Source organism: Zalophus californianus, chromosome 4 (genome assembly GCF_009762305.2).
Source record: "Zalophus californianus isolate mZalCal1 chromosome 4, mZalCal1.pri.v2, whole genome shotgun sequence".
Lineage (NCBI taxonomy): Eukaryota > Metazoa > Chordata > Mammalia > Carnivora > Otariidae > Zalophus > Zalophus californianus.
In genome coordinates this window covers 140,927,121-140,944,618 of record NC_045598.1, presented here as the reverse complement: position 1 = coordinate 140,944,618, position 17,498 = coordinate 140,927,121, and positions in this window count along the sequence as shown.

The window sequence follows — 17,498 nt, the reverse complement described above, 5'->3', positions numbered from 1 at the left end:
GAGAAGTTATTTCTTGTTTTTTTCTGTCTTTTCTGATACCAAACCAACAGAAGCAGATGATCCAGTGTGATCACCTAATTGTACACAATTTCACATGAGGGATTTGCTAAATTTCATTTGTTAGCAGATAAAAAATGAAAAATATCCAACATCAATAGTATGTTTCCTCTGTGTCAAGCCCTAGGCTTGCTGATGAATGTGTAAATAAATAAATAAATACAGTGTCTTTGAGTTCATAGACTTGGAACTAGGAGATTAAGATACAGAAAAGTAAACCAAGAATGAAGTTAGTTAAAATAAAAGTATATTCAATATACTATGTATGCACAGAAGAGAGAGTAACATCTTTGAAATAGGGTCGATTCTGATACTGTTTTCAGAGGAAGATGACATCTGTCTCTCGCTATCAAGAGCTATGTACCCATAAACAACTAATTGTTATGTAATTAATTAAACTTTGTATCAGCAAAATTGACAACACTGCATGGAAACCCAGAATAGAATGCCTGCCTAAGAGTTTTAGGAGGGTAATATTTTATCTAAACTTGAAGAATGTCTTAGTTTATGATGTGGGAAGGTGGGTGAAGCATCTCATAGGCAGGAAGTAATGGTATCAGAAGCCCACATGCAAAGCTTATTTAAAGAACAACCAATAGTTGGAGTCAGTCAAAGATATTTACAGATGAGATAAGTGATGAGGTGGGATGCTGCAGGATGAGTTTGGGAAGTAATTTGGACAACATTGTGATGGACTTTTTGGCCATGCTAAGCAAATGGGATTTAACATTGTAGGGTTTTGGGGTAAAGATCAAAGATACTGAAGTAGGACAACTGCATTTTTAAACTGCATTTTACACTGTAATCATAAATTGAAGGAGAAAACAAATTAGGAAACTATTATGTTATGCCATGTGAAGGGAAAATGAGAACAAGATGTTTAGCGGGCATATACATATATACATACATACACAGACATGTGTGTGTATATAGTATTTAGCATATATATAGAATACATCTATAATTAGTATATATGTATGTAATTAATATATTTTTATAGGTTTCCAATATTTTTTAAATGTTTTATTTACCTTAAGTCGTTTAACACCTTGGAAAGTCTATATAATTACCCCCTTTTCCTATAATGCAGAAAGTGAAGTCTAAGCTTCTGTGGCTAATATATGATGAGCACAGGATTCAATTGGTACTGCTTTTGACAAAGATTTTTTTCCTGCTCATAAGAGATAATCCTAGATGAAAATATGCAAAGAAGAAAGGGATAGTGGCAAGTGTACTAAATACAGTATTTAGGGTTGGGTGCACACATTCATTTTTCAGACCACTAGGGCACCATTTAGTGTGATGCAGTAAATTAGAAAAACTCAGCTTAATATCAAGGAGTGTCATAGATACTGGAAATTATGAATCTCCAAGGGATCATAAAACCCCGAGCTAGAAAAAACGTTAAAATGTAATGTAGTCTATTCTCAACTTCTACTAAGATTGACTGAACATAAAATTCCTCTAAGAGATGGGTTCAATCCACCTGTGTTGTAAACCTAAGGCTCTGAACTCTGACAGAATCCTGCAAAAGTGGAAAAGGATTTAGTGACAGGGTAGCCTGATCCCTCATCCTGAGATCAGTAGGAATCAGGCTGCTGACTATATGTACTTAACATATTCTGCAGTTGTTAAATGAGATCAGATGCTCAAATTTTCTGTCTCAACTTCCTTCTTCATTACCTCTTTTTTATTTCCTGATACTGTGATTGTTTAATTTACTTCTAGGAATAACAGAATGTTCCTCTGCTTTGCTTACTCATCCATAAAAATATCTTTAAGAGGGTAACAAAAGAGAAAAAAAAAACTATAACCATGCTATGGTACAATCTGGAGCTAAACCAAGGGCTTTTATATGCAATGCTTATAATAAACCACTCAGCATGATCACAATCATTACAAGAAGAAGCAAATGGTGTAAGATAGCAGAGAGAGCTAAGACTACTTTTGTGTGTCAAACCTATCACTTTTCTGAAACTCACCACTCATAATCTCCAATAATATGCAGACAAATATTCCTGTTCTCTTATAGGGTTGTATTGTGTCAAATGAAATGGTTATGTAAAAGAACTCTGTGAACTGAAAAGTAACATGGCGCATAAACAGACTTTGTTCAAGGAACAGTCCCTCATTATGTAATGACCATCGCTCACGTAGTCTACCCACGGGGAGATGGCATATTCTTGCCTGCAATTGTCACTTGGACTCAAAATGTGTTGGTTATTGATGCACAAATAAATATTGTGCATATAATTTCAAATTCTAATAGAAAGGATTGGTTAGTAGAAAGCTATTTGAATCCATGCCATTAATACTGGAAAAAGCAAACAATAAATTTAATATGAAAATGTGCCATAAATTAAAATCCCTATTTAATAATACATCAGTACAACTTTATGAAGTTCAATGTCAGGCAAAATTAAGCTCTTATAAAAGAAATCAGAATGGTGGCTGCCTCTAGAAGATAGACTGGAAAAATTAACAATAAAGCTTCTGGGATATAGGAAATGTATTATATCTTGAACTGGGAAGTGATCTAACTGGTATATGCAAAGGTAAAAATTCATTGAGCAATACTTTTAAAATCTGTGAATTTTACTGCATGTAAATTATATCTCAATCACACCTTTGTCCTGGTTCTATGCTTACCACATACATCTTGACAACACATTACTATTTCTTAGAACTGCATCTCATTCTAGTTGGCCACCTGATGGTGACTATCATGTAGGAGAACTGAGTGTTTCTTTGGAAAAAATAATGACTTTTGTCAGGTTTCAGTATCTGAGCACAGCACCTTTAAGCTCATTTTGATTTCCAGTTCTACTAAACATAAATGTGCCTTAGTGCTACTTGAGGAAGTCAGTTCTGCTCCAGTGAACCTGTAGAAAGGGTTTGCTAAAACTACTTCTGGCCACTTTTGATTTGCAAATTGTCTCTATCTCTGCTTTGAGTTGTGAGAGTAAGAGCAGTGACTGCATTAAATACTATGCATCTGTAAATGCTCTCAGAATAGTTGTGCTCATCTGAGCTCTATTGTCTGGCACAGTGTTGGTACAAAATATACACAATGAATATTTGATAAGTGAAAGGACAGAAAGATGATTTACTTGCTATATCTCCATATAATTGTTCTATTTCCTTGTTTATTTACATCTGCCAGCTAAGGTCTCTGTCGACACCTATTAGTCACTTTTGTTGAAGTTACATTTTTTTGGTAAAGCATGATCTTTAATTTATGTCATTCAAAAACACACAGGGATTTTCTTAGAAAATTCTTCCCAGGGCTCTTCCAATCCTGGCCCAAAGCAAAAGGGAAAAATGAGAGTGATTATATCTTCACTAACTTTTTTCATAACAATGAGAAAGAATTTTCCTGCCAGTTTCTGGAATAAAACACTGCTTAATCTGAAATAAATTAGGCAATAACTTGTTCGTTAACATCCCCAATTAAAAATAACATGTTTTCTATACATTCCAAGTGATGAGTGATTTCAACACACTTTTAAAACATGAAGGCGGAACTAAGATTTATAACCAAGAATGCGGAAATGACTCCATCTTTGCCATTTTAAATAACAATTGCCCTAATGTCTTTAATTGTAATAATGAGAATTTTCCCCTATAGTCTTTAGTTATAATAATGAGAATTATTTTATCCACATATATATCCTCTGAAGTTATATAGGGATAAATTAGTTCATATTTATAAAGCATGTTGAATGTAAAAATTACAGTTTTAATTAAATTACAAGCAAAGTTTAAAACTTTGCTTTCTGTTACTAATTACTTATAACATGTTCTCTATAAATGTGGCATTGTCTATACAGTAAAGTTTTCTTAACGACATGCTCTCTCCTCTTTCTCATTTTACATTTAAGAAAACAACAAGAAAAAAAAAGAGAGACGGTAGAAACAGAGTTTATATAAATTGGTTCTACATCTAAGCAAGAAGCTACAAGACTGTAAAAGCACAGCAAGTGGTGAAAATCTTCTAGATTTCTAGTAGTATAATACTCTTATTGGTTCTGGAACTTGTAATTTACATTTTCATTCATTCATCTTTCCTTCAAGGAGGAAAGGATTTAGAAGGGGGTGACAGACAAGTTAACAGATAATTACTGGACATTGTGATAAGTGCTTTCATGGAGAGAAGCAATTTGAAGTGCTATTTAGTTTAGCAAATTGCTCTCATACATATCGCACCATCTGATGCTCAAGGTAAAATTCTGAGTCGGTAGAATACTTATTACCCACAGTGTTCCCATTTTATAGTTGAAAGAAGCTGAGATTCAATGGGTTTTAATTAATTTTCCTGAAAACATATAATAAAAATTGTTGCAACTGGGATTTAAACCAGATCTTCTGACTTTGAATGTTGTGGCCAATCCAGTGGATATATCTGTACTGGTTAATAGTCCTTAACCAGGATAGTCTTGGGCTTCAGATATCGATCCAAGTGACTCATAAATCTGGGTGCAAACACGGGCGCCTGGGTGGCTCAGTTGGTTAAGCGACTGCCTTCGGCTCAGGTCATGATCCTGGAGTCCCTGGATCGAGTCCCGCATCGGGCTCCCTGCTCAGCGGGGAGTCTGCTCCTCCCTCTGACCCTCCTCCCATCTCATGTGCTTTCTCTCTCATTCTCTCTGTCTCTCAAATAAATAAATAAAATCTTAAAAAAAAAAAAATCTGGGTGCAAACAAAAAAAGAAAGAAGGTGTAATAATAACGATAGTAGGATAGAAAAGGTAGTAGGTAGAAAAGCATGGGCAAAGAATATTCTCCTGAGATCTAGTTAACACTACAAAGTTCTTGGTTCAATATCATTATCAAATGAAGTATGTAATACATAGTCATGTATTTATGGAAGCTTTTAAAACATATAGGAAACATTGGAGAAATGATGTATTTAATGCATATAAGACAAGAATACTAAGGTAAGTGTTAGAGACACAATTAACTGAACAAAGTATCTGTTTGTAGAAAAAAAACTTTGAAATACTACTGAATAAGAATTAGAGATCTATTATAGAAAAATCCATAAAGGTTTCAAACTAATACCTAACTGAAGTAAAAGCAAAAGGGATGATACATTTTATTGGCAAAAAATAGAACACATATCTAGAGAGAAACCATTTATTTCACTGATTAGAATTATTATAAATATAGTGAAGAAGGTGTCTCAATATTGTATTTCTCACCTAATTAACTTTCAGGCTAAAGTACCTTTGAGGGAGGGACCTAAAGTTTAAGGATTAAGTCTCCCCCACCCCTTTTTGTTAGCTATTAATGTGCATTTACAGCTTTCTGGGATTTAAGATATTTTTATTTTATGAAAGTCCAGGTGATTAAATGATTCTGCAAATCCTCTGTTGCATCCTGGGGTGATTACACAGCATATTAATCTGAATGGAGAGAGGTTTGATTATTTGTTAAGAGATCCATGTTGTCCATGATCTAAATTAAGCCTTCTTATTAACAAGAGGAGTTTAAAGGAAAATTCAGAATGGAATGCAGTATTAAAACATGGGAAGACCTAATACTTGTTGATTGTTTACTCTGAGGTAGGCACTGTGCCAGGCTCTTAACCTCATTTATTTCTCCCACAATTGCTGTGACACAGGGCACTAGTTAGGGTTCTTAGAAGACAGCAACAGAGGCTTACTCTGGCTAATATAATAGAAACAGAATTTATTACAAGAATGTAGGGTGTCTCATAGAGTCCTTGGGAAGTTTGAGGAACGAGACTCACAAAGCAAGCATGACCAAAGGGGCCTGGGCAGCCAGATATGGCCACATTCCTGACACAAAATATGTCTGGAGAGAACACATAGACCCACGTCTCAGGCCACTACATTGTCAACAGGGAACACTGGGCTCATTACTGACTTTGTTGCCATTTTGTCTCTGTAAATTTAATTTGTCTGTCAGTAGCCTCAGGGAAATTTTGGGGGGGTGGTTTTATATATGAAAATGAAGTCATCAGCAAGGGGGATGGTTTACTTAAAAGAATACAAATAAAAACTGGTCTTAAGCCTGAAATCACATTTCATGTAGTCCAAATACTAAACTGTGGTCATTTTGTAAGGAGATCACAATACAAATAACATATGTTTTACATCTAAGAAATACCCATATGGCTAAAATGGCCAAGTTGGAACGATTGAAAGAAGGAAAATGTTTAAATGTGCTGAACATTCTTTTGTTGTTGTTTGGAAAAGAACATGTGGCTTATTTTTTTTTATTATTATGTTATGTTAATCATCATACATTACATCATTAGTTTTTGATGTAGTGTTCCATGATTCATTGTTTGTGTATAATACCCAGTGCTCCATGCAGAACATGTGGCTTATTAAAATGCAAAATGAATCTAGCATCATAAAACTGTTGATCATGTTATTCCTATATTTACAAAACTCCCTCTTTGGCTTATATCTATCATTGTGAAGCAACTTCTTTGTAAAATGCAACAATTCAGTTTTCACTTTATTTTCTAACAAATTTAGGTAAAATAACAATATTTAAAATGAGAATATATAATAATAAATACATAAATATAAAATAAACAGTTATTAAACTAAACTATTAAGCTAAATATTTTCTATATTTTATCTCTTTTGGTAAAATGTATTCCATATGGGCCATGGCAGATATCAATAACTAACAGGTTATATTTGGTTGTTCTGCATCATGTCCTTGTGTTAAGAATATCTTATTTGGGAGAAAATGTACCTGTGTCTAGTGTAGACAACTGCATCCCCAAGTGTTTTGAAATGACAGTAAAAAATGTGTCATTGCTCCCTCGAGCATCATTTCAGAACCAAGGTGGCAAAAAACAACTAGAAAATTATAAGAGCTTTCCCAGAAATCGAGAAAACTCATTTTTTTCTTAGTTTTCCAGACTGGGCCCTCCAAGTATTATACTTTGGTATTCAAGAGAAAAGTGATAGTCTGCTATACAATTTGCTGATACTTGTGTTACTTATTTAAGAACTCAATTGCTTAAAAACAAAGCTATTTAATTTTTTTTTTTTTTTTTTTTTTTTTTTTTTTGCAATCCAGTGGGTGACTAGAAGTAAATATTGCTGGCAGAGAGGATACATGTGCTAAGAAATCCTTGGAAAGAGCATAAACTAGATTCAGGCAAAACCATGCTTGCTATTTTTCTTCCATCCCTAATTAGCTGAAAAACCTTAGGTCTTAGGGCCCAACAGTGATATGGGGAGAATTTAGGGCTTTATAAGCAGCAGATATGGTAGCTAAGTGAGATGATACTTGTAAAGTCCTCACACAATTCCAGCTGTAGGAGAGCAGAAGTATCAGCTCCTTTAATGTGTTCAGCTCTTTCTCAGTCTTGTGCTAAAGGTAATCTGTTGGAGTTCTAACTGTTAAGGTTGCAGGGTTAACATTTGGGTCTGGTTAGTTTTCTTCAGCACTGAGCAGAAAGAAAGTATTTGAAAGAGGTTATAAATAATAGGGAAAGAGAAAGAGGGAATGCCTACTGTTCTGCTCTTCTGTGGAGTGACTGGTGCAGGATTCCCTTTCCAAACCAGAACTGAAGGGTAAGAGCGGACTACTGAAAAGTCAGTAAACAGAAATAGGATCAGAGTGCAGGATGTTCAGTTTCTCAAAAATATCCAAGCTTATGATTATGGATTTTGGCCAAGGAACATGTTGTAAGAAGAAAATGAGGTTAGAGCGAATGTGCGGAGTATTTTTTGCCTCTTTGAACTGCTATCAACTAATCATTTTTGACTGCAAAAATATGTCTTTTGGTAAGATGGTCCCTGTAGCTCCATGAATTTTTATTTTTCGTCAATATCATAGCTTCTCATCTTCTCATCTTATGATTAAATGTTCATTGTTTTTACTATCTTATTCACTAGTTAAAATTGGAGAGATCGTGATTAAAGTTGTATGAAGAATGTGTTTTGTATATTAATGTCTTATATCATACTCAGGGTTTCCTGATGCAAATTATAGCCTAATACTGATACCCTTAAGTAAAGAGAAAATTCAAAAGTAAAAAGAGTAATAGAGAGAGAAGTACCTCCAGATGTAATAATGACCTCCTAAAATTCTCTCTTCCATAAAATCAAAATGAACCCTGAAAAGTTTTTAAAAATCAACATTGTCAGCAATCTGGAAATTAACCAATGGCTTGCAAAATTTGGAGTACAGTTTATTCAAGAAAAAATGGCTGATTCTCAGTAAGAAGGGTGAGCTTTGTGATATTTAGCTCTTGAAAATCAGCAGCTTCTATAATCACAGGGAACACCAGCAGCTAGTGGTCCTGGGAGGGGACAGATGGGGTTGGAGCAACGGAAGTGTCCCATACCTGGAAAATTGTCACAATTCGACCTGTCCGGCAACTCTCATGAAAAACCTTATTCACAGGGCTTGTCTTTATTTTGCCTGACTAAAATCTTGCTCTGTGAGGAAAGACCTTTCTCCAAAGCCTTTCACTCAACAATGGCTGCCTGTGGCGGTGATACCAGTTGGAGCAAACAAGAGGATTGCCAGAAAACTAAAAAGGAAAATCTATAGAGAAAAATGTCCATATGGGCCTTGAAAAGCTCCAGCATATTTATGGAGATTTGGAAGGCCATGCACATGTGCAGGGCCATGTGCATGACCAAGAAAGACATTAGAAGGCCCTCATGTCTTACTTCAGGCTGACTTTGAGGCTAAGCTGCCAGAGCAATGAAAGCATGCCTCCACGTGCACACAGCATCTCTCAACAAAAAGCAGGAGGCGTATTGTTTCAAAGCAATTATGGAAAAATAATCATTAAGTGACCAGTAAGCTAACTGAGAAGAGACTTCAGTGGTCACACACTACAAAAAAAAAAAAAAAATACTGATTTTGTAGTATTAGTTCAAGAAAGTCACTAAACCAACCAACGAACAACACCAACAAAAACAAATCTGGGGGAGGTGGGGTGAATTCCAAGATCCTCACATTATATTATTTAAGATATCCAGTTTTTTTGAGCACCTGATGGCTCAGTCAGTTAAGCGTCCGACTCTTGATTTCAGTTCTGGTCATGAACTCAGGGTCGTGAGATTGAGCCCCAAGTTGGGCTCCGTGGTCAGTGTGAAGTCTGCTTAAGATTCTCTCTCTCTCCCTCTCCCTCTGCCCCTCCCCAAGCTCACACATGTGCTCTCTCTCTAAATAAATAAAATCTTTAAAAAATAAATATATAAGATACCCAGTTTTCCACTCAAACTTTCAAGACATATAAATAAACAGGATAATCTGGCCATAGGTAGGGAAAAAAAAAAGCAATCAATAGAAACAATTACTGAAGTTGGGTAGTACTCTGAAGCAAGCTAAATCTAGAGAAATCTCTAGAAGTGTCAATCTAAAATGTCATTCTAAAATGTATATTTTGGGGGGTGGGGGGTTATTTGCTCTCTGCAGTGTTTTAATGCTCAATTAAAATTTTAAATATATTTCAAAGTAAAAATGCTAATTAGGTATTTGGACAGTGTTGCTTGGAATTAATAGTTATTATTAATTGACACAGACTAGGTTCTAACCGTGTAATGACTTCAGCAACAAAAATTAAATATTGGCTTTTCCAAAAATATAACTACTGAGACTTGATATGAGGAATGTGAAGTATAAAACTCTAATAATTTATGTGAAAAATAGAACAAAATTTCAGTTTCTCTCAATAACTATTTATCAAGCTTCTTCCATCTGCATGTTCCTAGATGTTGGTGAAGTAATTGATGCATTGTTTTTTTTTTAATTTTTGATTCTGCTTAAAAATTGTGTCAACATTAAATAAGGTACCATTTGCCTTATTTCCTTAGCTTTTTATAAACTATCACAATTTAAGTGCTTTTAAAATATACCTATTGACAATGGGTAATGCTATAAGGTGGTGTTAGGAGACAGATATCCAACCTCACACGGTACTGTAAGAAATTCTTAAAGTTGTTATTGGCATATTTCTTTTGAAATTTTCAAGGAAACATGATCAACACAAAGCAAAGAACGTTTGTTTTTGTTGATTCTAAAACAATCAAGGTTATACACATACAGTCTTAAAAGTGTTAATCTCAGCATCACTAATCTTTAAAAATTACAGTTTTGCATGATATTTTCCTGTTATGTTTTCTTAGAATACAAATAAATCATGCAGTTTCATTAGCAGAAAGTGAGATGAAGACTGCAACATGATATAAAGTGATCGTGAATATATTGGACTAGGTGAGGACATGTTTTTTGATATGATTTATGTCATAAAGTCAATTAACCAGACTAGTAATGCTAAGTTGTTGTTGCTTTTTTTCTTTGGATTTGTTATGTATAGACTTCGGAGTACCTATACCAGAATCATCTTGATAGAATCCAAGACTTTGCATTTTGACAACTTCCTGGGGAAATGCATTAAAGATCTTGGAAAACAGCCCCAACTGGTTCTGTAGAGAATAGAGAGTAGAAGTAATAGATGTCTGCATGTGGGCTAAGAATGGCAGACATTTGACAAAGGGAAGAGAACAACTGAGAAGATGTAATTTCTTTTAGCAAGGTTCCAGATAGACCCAATATCACTATGGCATGATTAAGAGACAAAAGGGGCAACAGCAATAGCCGAAAGGAGGATTGAGCTCTGTGCAGCTCCAAGGACATAGACATGATTGAAACAAATAAGCTCAATTAATGGGGCATGGAACAGATATGGTAGTTGAGACCTGTTTGGGAGGTCAAAAGACAAAAGAAATGGCTCATCATGGTTAATCACATATTGAGTATAAATTGGATAATTTGGGCATCCAAAGACAGAAAAGGTAACATTCCAGGAATTTCTAGGAATTAATCTAGAAGGACTAGAATCAATTTTGAAGATAAAGATAGATAGTAAGACACAGGGGATATATAAGTAAGATAAATAAGACATAGATAATTTTGAAGTAATTTTGAACAACATATGTTTAAAAACTTTCTCCTCAAATTGTTATGGCCCGGAGAAATGCGTTTCTCTTTCTCTTTGCTCTGAGAAATAAAAATTTAATGCAGACTACCTCAGACAATTTTCATATAGCTTATCTTTGAATGTTATAAGCAAATACATTAGGATAATTTAGCCATCTTACTTTTTTGGCAAAATAATCATTGAGTAGCAATTCTGTGATAAGCACTCTATAAAACTAATAAGTATAGTGGGGCCTATAAAATATCTAACAAATAGCAATTCCTGCTTTTAAGGAGCCACTAAATTAGGTATAGTAACAACCATCTATGGAAAATTGAAACGACAAAATTAGATAACTGTCTAATGGGTACTACAGATGCAAAATGCTGTACACCTTCAAAGAGCAATTTAGTGTATCTTAATGGTCACATCAACTTCACAAAGGGGTTCATTGTTGAACTAGTCTTGAATTAGCTAAGCAGTGGAGAGTGGTGCAAGTATTCCAACCAAATGGAAAATATAAAGTGACAGATAATGAAATAGTAATGTTTAAGGAATAGTAAATACAGTAACCTTAATTAACTTAGGAATTTAAAGATGAGATTAGTGGATGATGAAATTAGAAAAGATTGTTGAAATGAATGGATGCCAGGCTAACTATTCAGGTAAGGCTACCTGATATGTGGAGCCTAGGGAAAAATTAAAATATGGAGATCTTTGTAAAAAAAAATAGTAAGATTTTCAAGATGGTGACAACAGATTATCAAACCAAACATGGAGCCCTTCTAAGCACAAATCCCTGTGACTGCATAGTTCACGCATCTATAAGATGGCTGTGTAAGGAGTTTAATCTTCATTTAAAAGTCAGTGGAGCCTGGGTGGCTCAGTTGTTGAGCGTCTGCCTTCAGCTCAGGTCATGATCCCAGGATCCTGGGATCGAGCCCCGCATTGGGCTCCCTGCTCGGTGGGAAGCCTGCTTCTCCCTCTCCCCCTCCCCCTGCTTGTGTTCCCTCTCTCGCTGTGTCTCTCTCTGTCAAATAAATAAGTGAAATCTTAAAAAAAAAAAGTCAACAGAAGTGTTAATATCTCTTTGAGATCTAATTTTAATTCTCCTTTGTTTGTTGCAACACTAGTCACAACAGCCAAGATGTGGAAACAAGTGAAAAGTCCATCAATGATTAATGGATAAAGAAAATGTATATACATACAATGGAATACCATTCAGCCTTAAAAAAGAAGGAAATCTCTGCAATATGCAACCACATGGATGAATCTTGAGGTTGTTACGCTAAATGAAATAAGCTAGTCACAGAAGGACAAATAATTCATGGGCCCACTATATGAGGTATCTAAAATAGTCAATTTATAGAATCAAAGAGTAGAATGATGGTTGCCAAGAGCTGGGGTACGGGGAGGAGGAAATGGGCGGCTAATAATTAATGTGCACAAAATTTCAGTCAAGCAAAATGAACAAGCTCTAGAAATCTGCTGTATAATGTGCTTTTAATCAACAATAATAAATTGTACATTTAAAACTTTAAGAAGCTAGATCTCATGTTAGGTGTTCTTTCCACATAAATCAAGAAAATGTAGCATTGGCACATTAAATGAATTAATAAGTGAATAAATAAAAGGCTATGCGGAAGTTCTGAAGAGATTTTGTTAGAAAGAGAACATGATGGAAACAACGACTTGGTGGCAAGTTGCAGCTGAATTATAGAAGGGCAAGAGAAACTTGAGATAGTTGGGAAGTAAATACAGTATTCCAGAAATGTATACCCAAGAGCCTGGTCCTTGACAGAAAAAGAAGTAAAGCATTTCCAAGAAGTAAAATTTGACTAGGCTTGTGAATGGTTAGAAAAGGGGATGAGGGAGGTTGAGGAGTAAAATGTCATGAAAGGATTTCAAACACACTTGTCTGAGAGGATGGCTTGAAAAAGTCCTGGGATTTAAATCATTTATATTTTAGGTAAGCTTAATTGAGTGATGGCAGGGGAGCCAAGTGGAGACAGCCAGTAGTCAACAATGAATAAATTAAGGACTGGCGTGTAGGAGATAAATTGGTGTGTGAGATTTGCAAGATGACAGAAACAATGCAGTAGGCTAATATTTAAGGATACTATCACTGATGTAACATTTCATTCTTGAAGATCCTAGTAGTCAATGATTAACCTATTTTATTTGCTGATGTCACATTTCTCCTCTAAAGAGTCAACAATTTCTTGACAGACCAATGATTGAAACTTCAAGGGAAAAAATAGTTGTATGTGTAAAAACATTAATAAATTGTAATTATTTAATCCACGGTCAAGATACCATCCTAAGTCTCTTTACCTGTCTTATCTCTTTTAATATTCTCAACATCCTGATTAGATATGGGCACTATTTTGATTCCTATTGTAAAGATTAAGAAACTGAAGCATAGGTAAGCTAAGTTTATTGATTATTTAAAGACTATTTACTGAGTGATTATCTTGTACCACTCACTGTTCCAGGTACTAGATATGCAGTAATAAATAAGACTGTCAGTGACCTTATTATTGCAAGTTTATAAGAAAATATCAGTAATAATAAGTTATATGAAGACAATAAAAAGATGAAAGGATGATATAATAGAAAAAAATTGGATACTTTAGTGGTTAGGAAAATAACTTGCCCCAAGTTATATAGTTAATTAATGTAAACTAGGGTTTGAACTCAGTTCCATGAGGCATAAGAGTAGAAATTTTTTGCCTCCCTTTTTTACTGTTGCTTTGCCAGCATATCACTTAAATATTTGTTGGATAAAATGAGTAATAGCTAATATTTATTGATGGCATGTTATTCATTGTACCATATTATTTCCACAATATTTAAAAAAATATTTATCAGGTTAATATTATTATTCTTGTTTTACGGATTTTGAATCTGAGGTTTACTCACTAAAATAAAAATGGTTTGAGTTTACACTGTGGCTCTGTAGGGGTGGATATTTGAATAGCTGTCCACAAAAGTCTGAAAATAGGAATATCTCACTGATGAGCATCTGCAGTGAACCTCTTTAGTCCCCATTACATTTGGGGATATTGCCACTGTGTGAGTCTTGATGGGAGGATGTGGGAAAAATCCAGATTCTTCTCTCCTAGAATCTGGATGCTTGTTTAAAGTAGTCCCCAGGACCAGTGCCCTGAGAAGACAAATTCCATACTTCCTGAATACATTAATCTAACAGTCAATGAAAAAAGAAATTACAAAACTGTTAAATACCTAAATCTAAAGTTACCACCCATGTCATAGCACAGATTAAGTAAAAATATTTTTTTCTGTTTCAAATGGGATTTTGCTAAAGGTGTAGCATTAAATTGTGAATGATTTTTGAGTTAGATGATGCCTATGCATGCCTCAAAAACTTGGATGTAATTTGGATGTTGGGCTCATTCTGGCTCTTGTGATATGGAATAACAATGGATAAAACCTAATGTAACTTGTTCTGGTGATTAAGTTGCAGAAATGGAGTTGTAGAAATTTCAAATTGTACTTTGTTTTCTCTGTTCTAGATATTTAAAATGTTGGCCTATTTATAATAAAAATTGAATGGAATATGCAACTCTCAAAACCAGTATGATTTCCATTTCTGAATAATATAAAACTTTTTCATTTTATCATGAGATGTAATATACATGGTCTGATGTCTTAGCAGTGATTATCGTTATATCTTATATAATCTAAGCAAAGTTAGAAAATCTGTTGACATTTCAGCCTACAGTCAGGAAGTGCTTCAAGGTTGGTTGGAGATAAATCATCTTTAAGTGCAAGGATCAGTTGATGGTAACAAAATGCCTTATCTTCCATATTATTGTGAACCCCTCATTAAGCATGCTGTGAGGAAAGACTACAAATCTAACAAGCCAGGATAGATCAGTATGCTGTTCCACATCAATTTGTATAGTAATTTGGTTTACTGCAACACTGAAGATATCTATCAGTTGTTTTCTAAGAGGAAATGCACCAAAATATTCTTTTGATTTTCTTTTGACTTAAAAATAAATTTCCCATTTTCCCATAACACAATGAATGTATTTATTCTCCACATTCCAAAAATTTTCATAGAGATGATACACTGAAAAAGAGTCTAATGCATTCTCTTTGATTTGTATCAGAAGATAGCTCACAGATGGCTTCCCCAGCCTATGACTTATTCAGCTTCTTCCATGGTGCTGGTAACTCTCAAAACTAATTCAATACATGTCTGTTGAATTCTTTAAGTGCCACATTTAGTTGTTGGCACTGGGAATACAGTGGCGCACAAAACTGATTACCGTTTCTGTTCTCATGGAGATTCCTTGTCAGGGAAAATCCATAGCCAAAGTAATTTTTCTATTCACATCAAATTCTTACATACTTGGGGCGCCTGGGTGGCTCAGTTGTTAAGCGTCTGCCTTTGGCTCAGGTCATGATCTCAGGGTCCTGGAATAGAGCCCCGCGTTGGGCTTTCTGCTCAGTGGGGAAGGCTGCTTCTCCTGCTTGTGTTCCCTCTCTCGCTGTGTCTCTCTCTGTCAAATAAATAAAAATCTTTACAAAAACTAATGATGTAATGTATGGTGATTAACATAACAATAAAATTTTAAAAAAATCTTTAAAAAAATTCTTACATACCTTCTACTTACTTTAATTTCTCAAGTGGCCTATTGATTTTTTTCAAGTCCTAAGACTAGATACAAACATATTTGAAGTCTGTTGCAAGTGAACTAGTAAGTTCAAAGCAACAAATGTAAATAGAAATGAGCAATGATGAAAGATAGGTAATTAATCTCACTCAGTCAAACATCCAAAGATGAACCAGAATCTATTTAAAATATGGAGTCAGCTTTTCACTTTATTTTACCTGGATAAAAATTCAAAGAAAAAAAAAACCCTATTCACTAACATGCTTATTTATGGTTCTAGGACAAGACTAGGTGGAACCAAGGTAATCTATCACCTTATTTTTATGGCCTGTGATCACTGCATTTTTTATGATTCTCTTCTTTCATGATTTCTATCATATTGCAACTCAGGAAACTGTAAATGATAAATGATAGTATCCACAATTAAGCCATTAAGCAACATAGTCTTATCATAATATAAAGATATATTACAAAGCAAGTTCCAAGTAAAAAAGTTGTGGAAGTTCATTTTTCAATACTTTTTTGTTGCAATTATGCAAAGACCCCTTCTTGACCTAATTCTAAGCTTATACTTAATGACAGTCACCATTTACAATGGTTCTTGAATGTGATTCAGTTTCATTGTGTTCCTATCATCTGCTTCTCAGAGATTTTCAATTATTTTTAAATATCTTATAAATGCAACCAAATTTATGTTTGATTTCTAAAATTTAAAGATAACATCTCCTAATGCTTTATAAGCACTTTAAAATATTTTGAGAACACCATTATATCATTAACTTGGGAATAAAAGGGAAAATAGTTTTGTTTTGTTTATTTCATTCCTTTTTTATGAATTTTATTTTATTATGTTATGTTAATCACCATACATTACATCATTAGTTTTTGATGTAGTGTTCCATGATTCATTGTTTGCATATAATACCCAGTGCTCCATTCAATACGTGCCCTCTTTAATATCCATTTTCATTCCTAATGTGTATTTTTGTACATGAGTTTTCACATTTTCTAAGCAGATTTTATTTGGTATTGCATTCACGAAGTCCTCATTGATGAAGTGATCCAAAGATATTTTATGAGCATCTACTATGAGCTAGTAAATGTTCTGATTTCTGAGGATTGAAATTGCAGTTTTTGATTTCACTAGGAGGGATGTAAAATAGGCAGTAAAGATAAATATGATAGAGGAAATACTAAAAGCAGCAAAAGCAGGTACAAGATGTATTTAACCCACTCTATATGTCCCTTTCTTTCATACCAGCATATTCTCAGCATCAACCATAACCAATCTGATTTGTGCAGATTTATCAATCACTTGGCAAAGAGCATACCCTTTGGATGAAGTGTGTACTTTCTACTGTAATGTCACGATAACCGATACCATCCAAAATATATGTCTTCATATATATGTATAATACAAATTACGTAAAGATGAGTGCATTGTTATGTTAGTGGGTATATATGTATATATATTCACACACACACATGCACACATATATACAGTTGGCCTTTGAACAACATGGGTTTGAAGTGTGCAGGTCCACTTACATGTAGATTTTTAATGATAAATACAGTACAGCATTATAAATGATTTTTCTCCTCCTTATGATATCCTTAATAACATTTTCTTTTCTCTAGCTTACTTTATTGTAAGAACACACTCTATGATACATATAATATACAAAAATGTGTTGATTGTTTATATTATTGGTAAGGCTTCTGTCAGCAGTAGGTTATTAGTCATTAAGTCTTGCAAACTTAAAAGTTATACACAGATTTTTCACTGCACGGGCCTTGGCAGCCTTAACCTCCACATTGTTCAAGGGTCAACTACATATATATATCTGTAATATATCTTTATATATA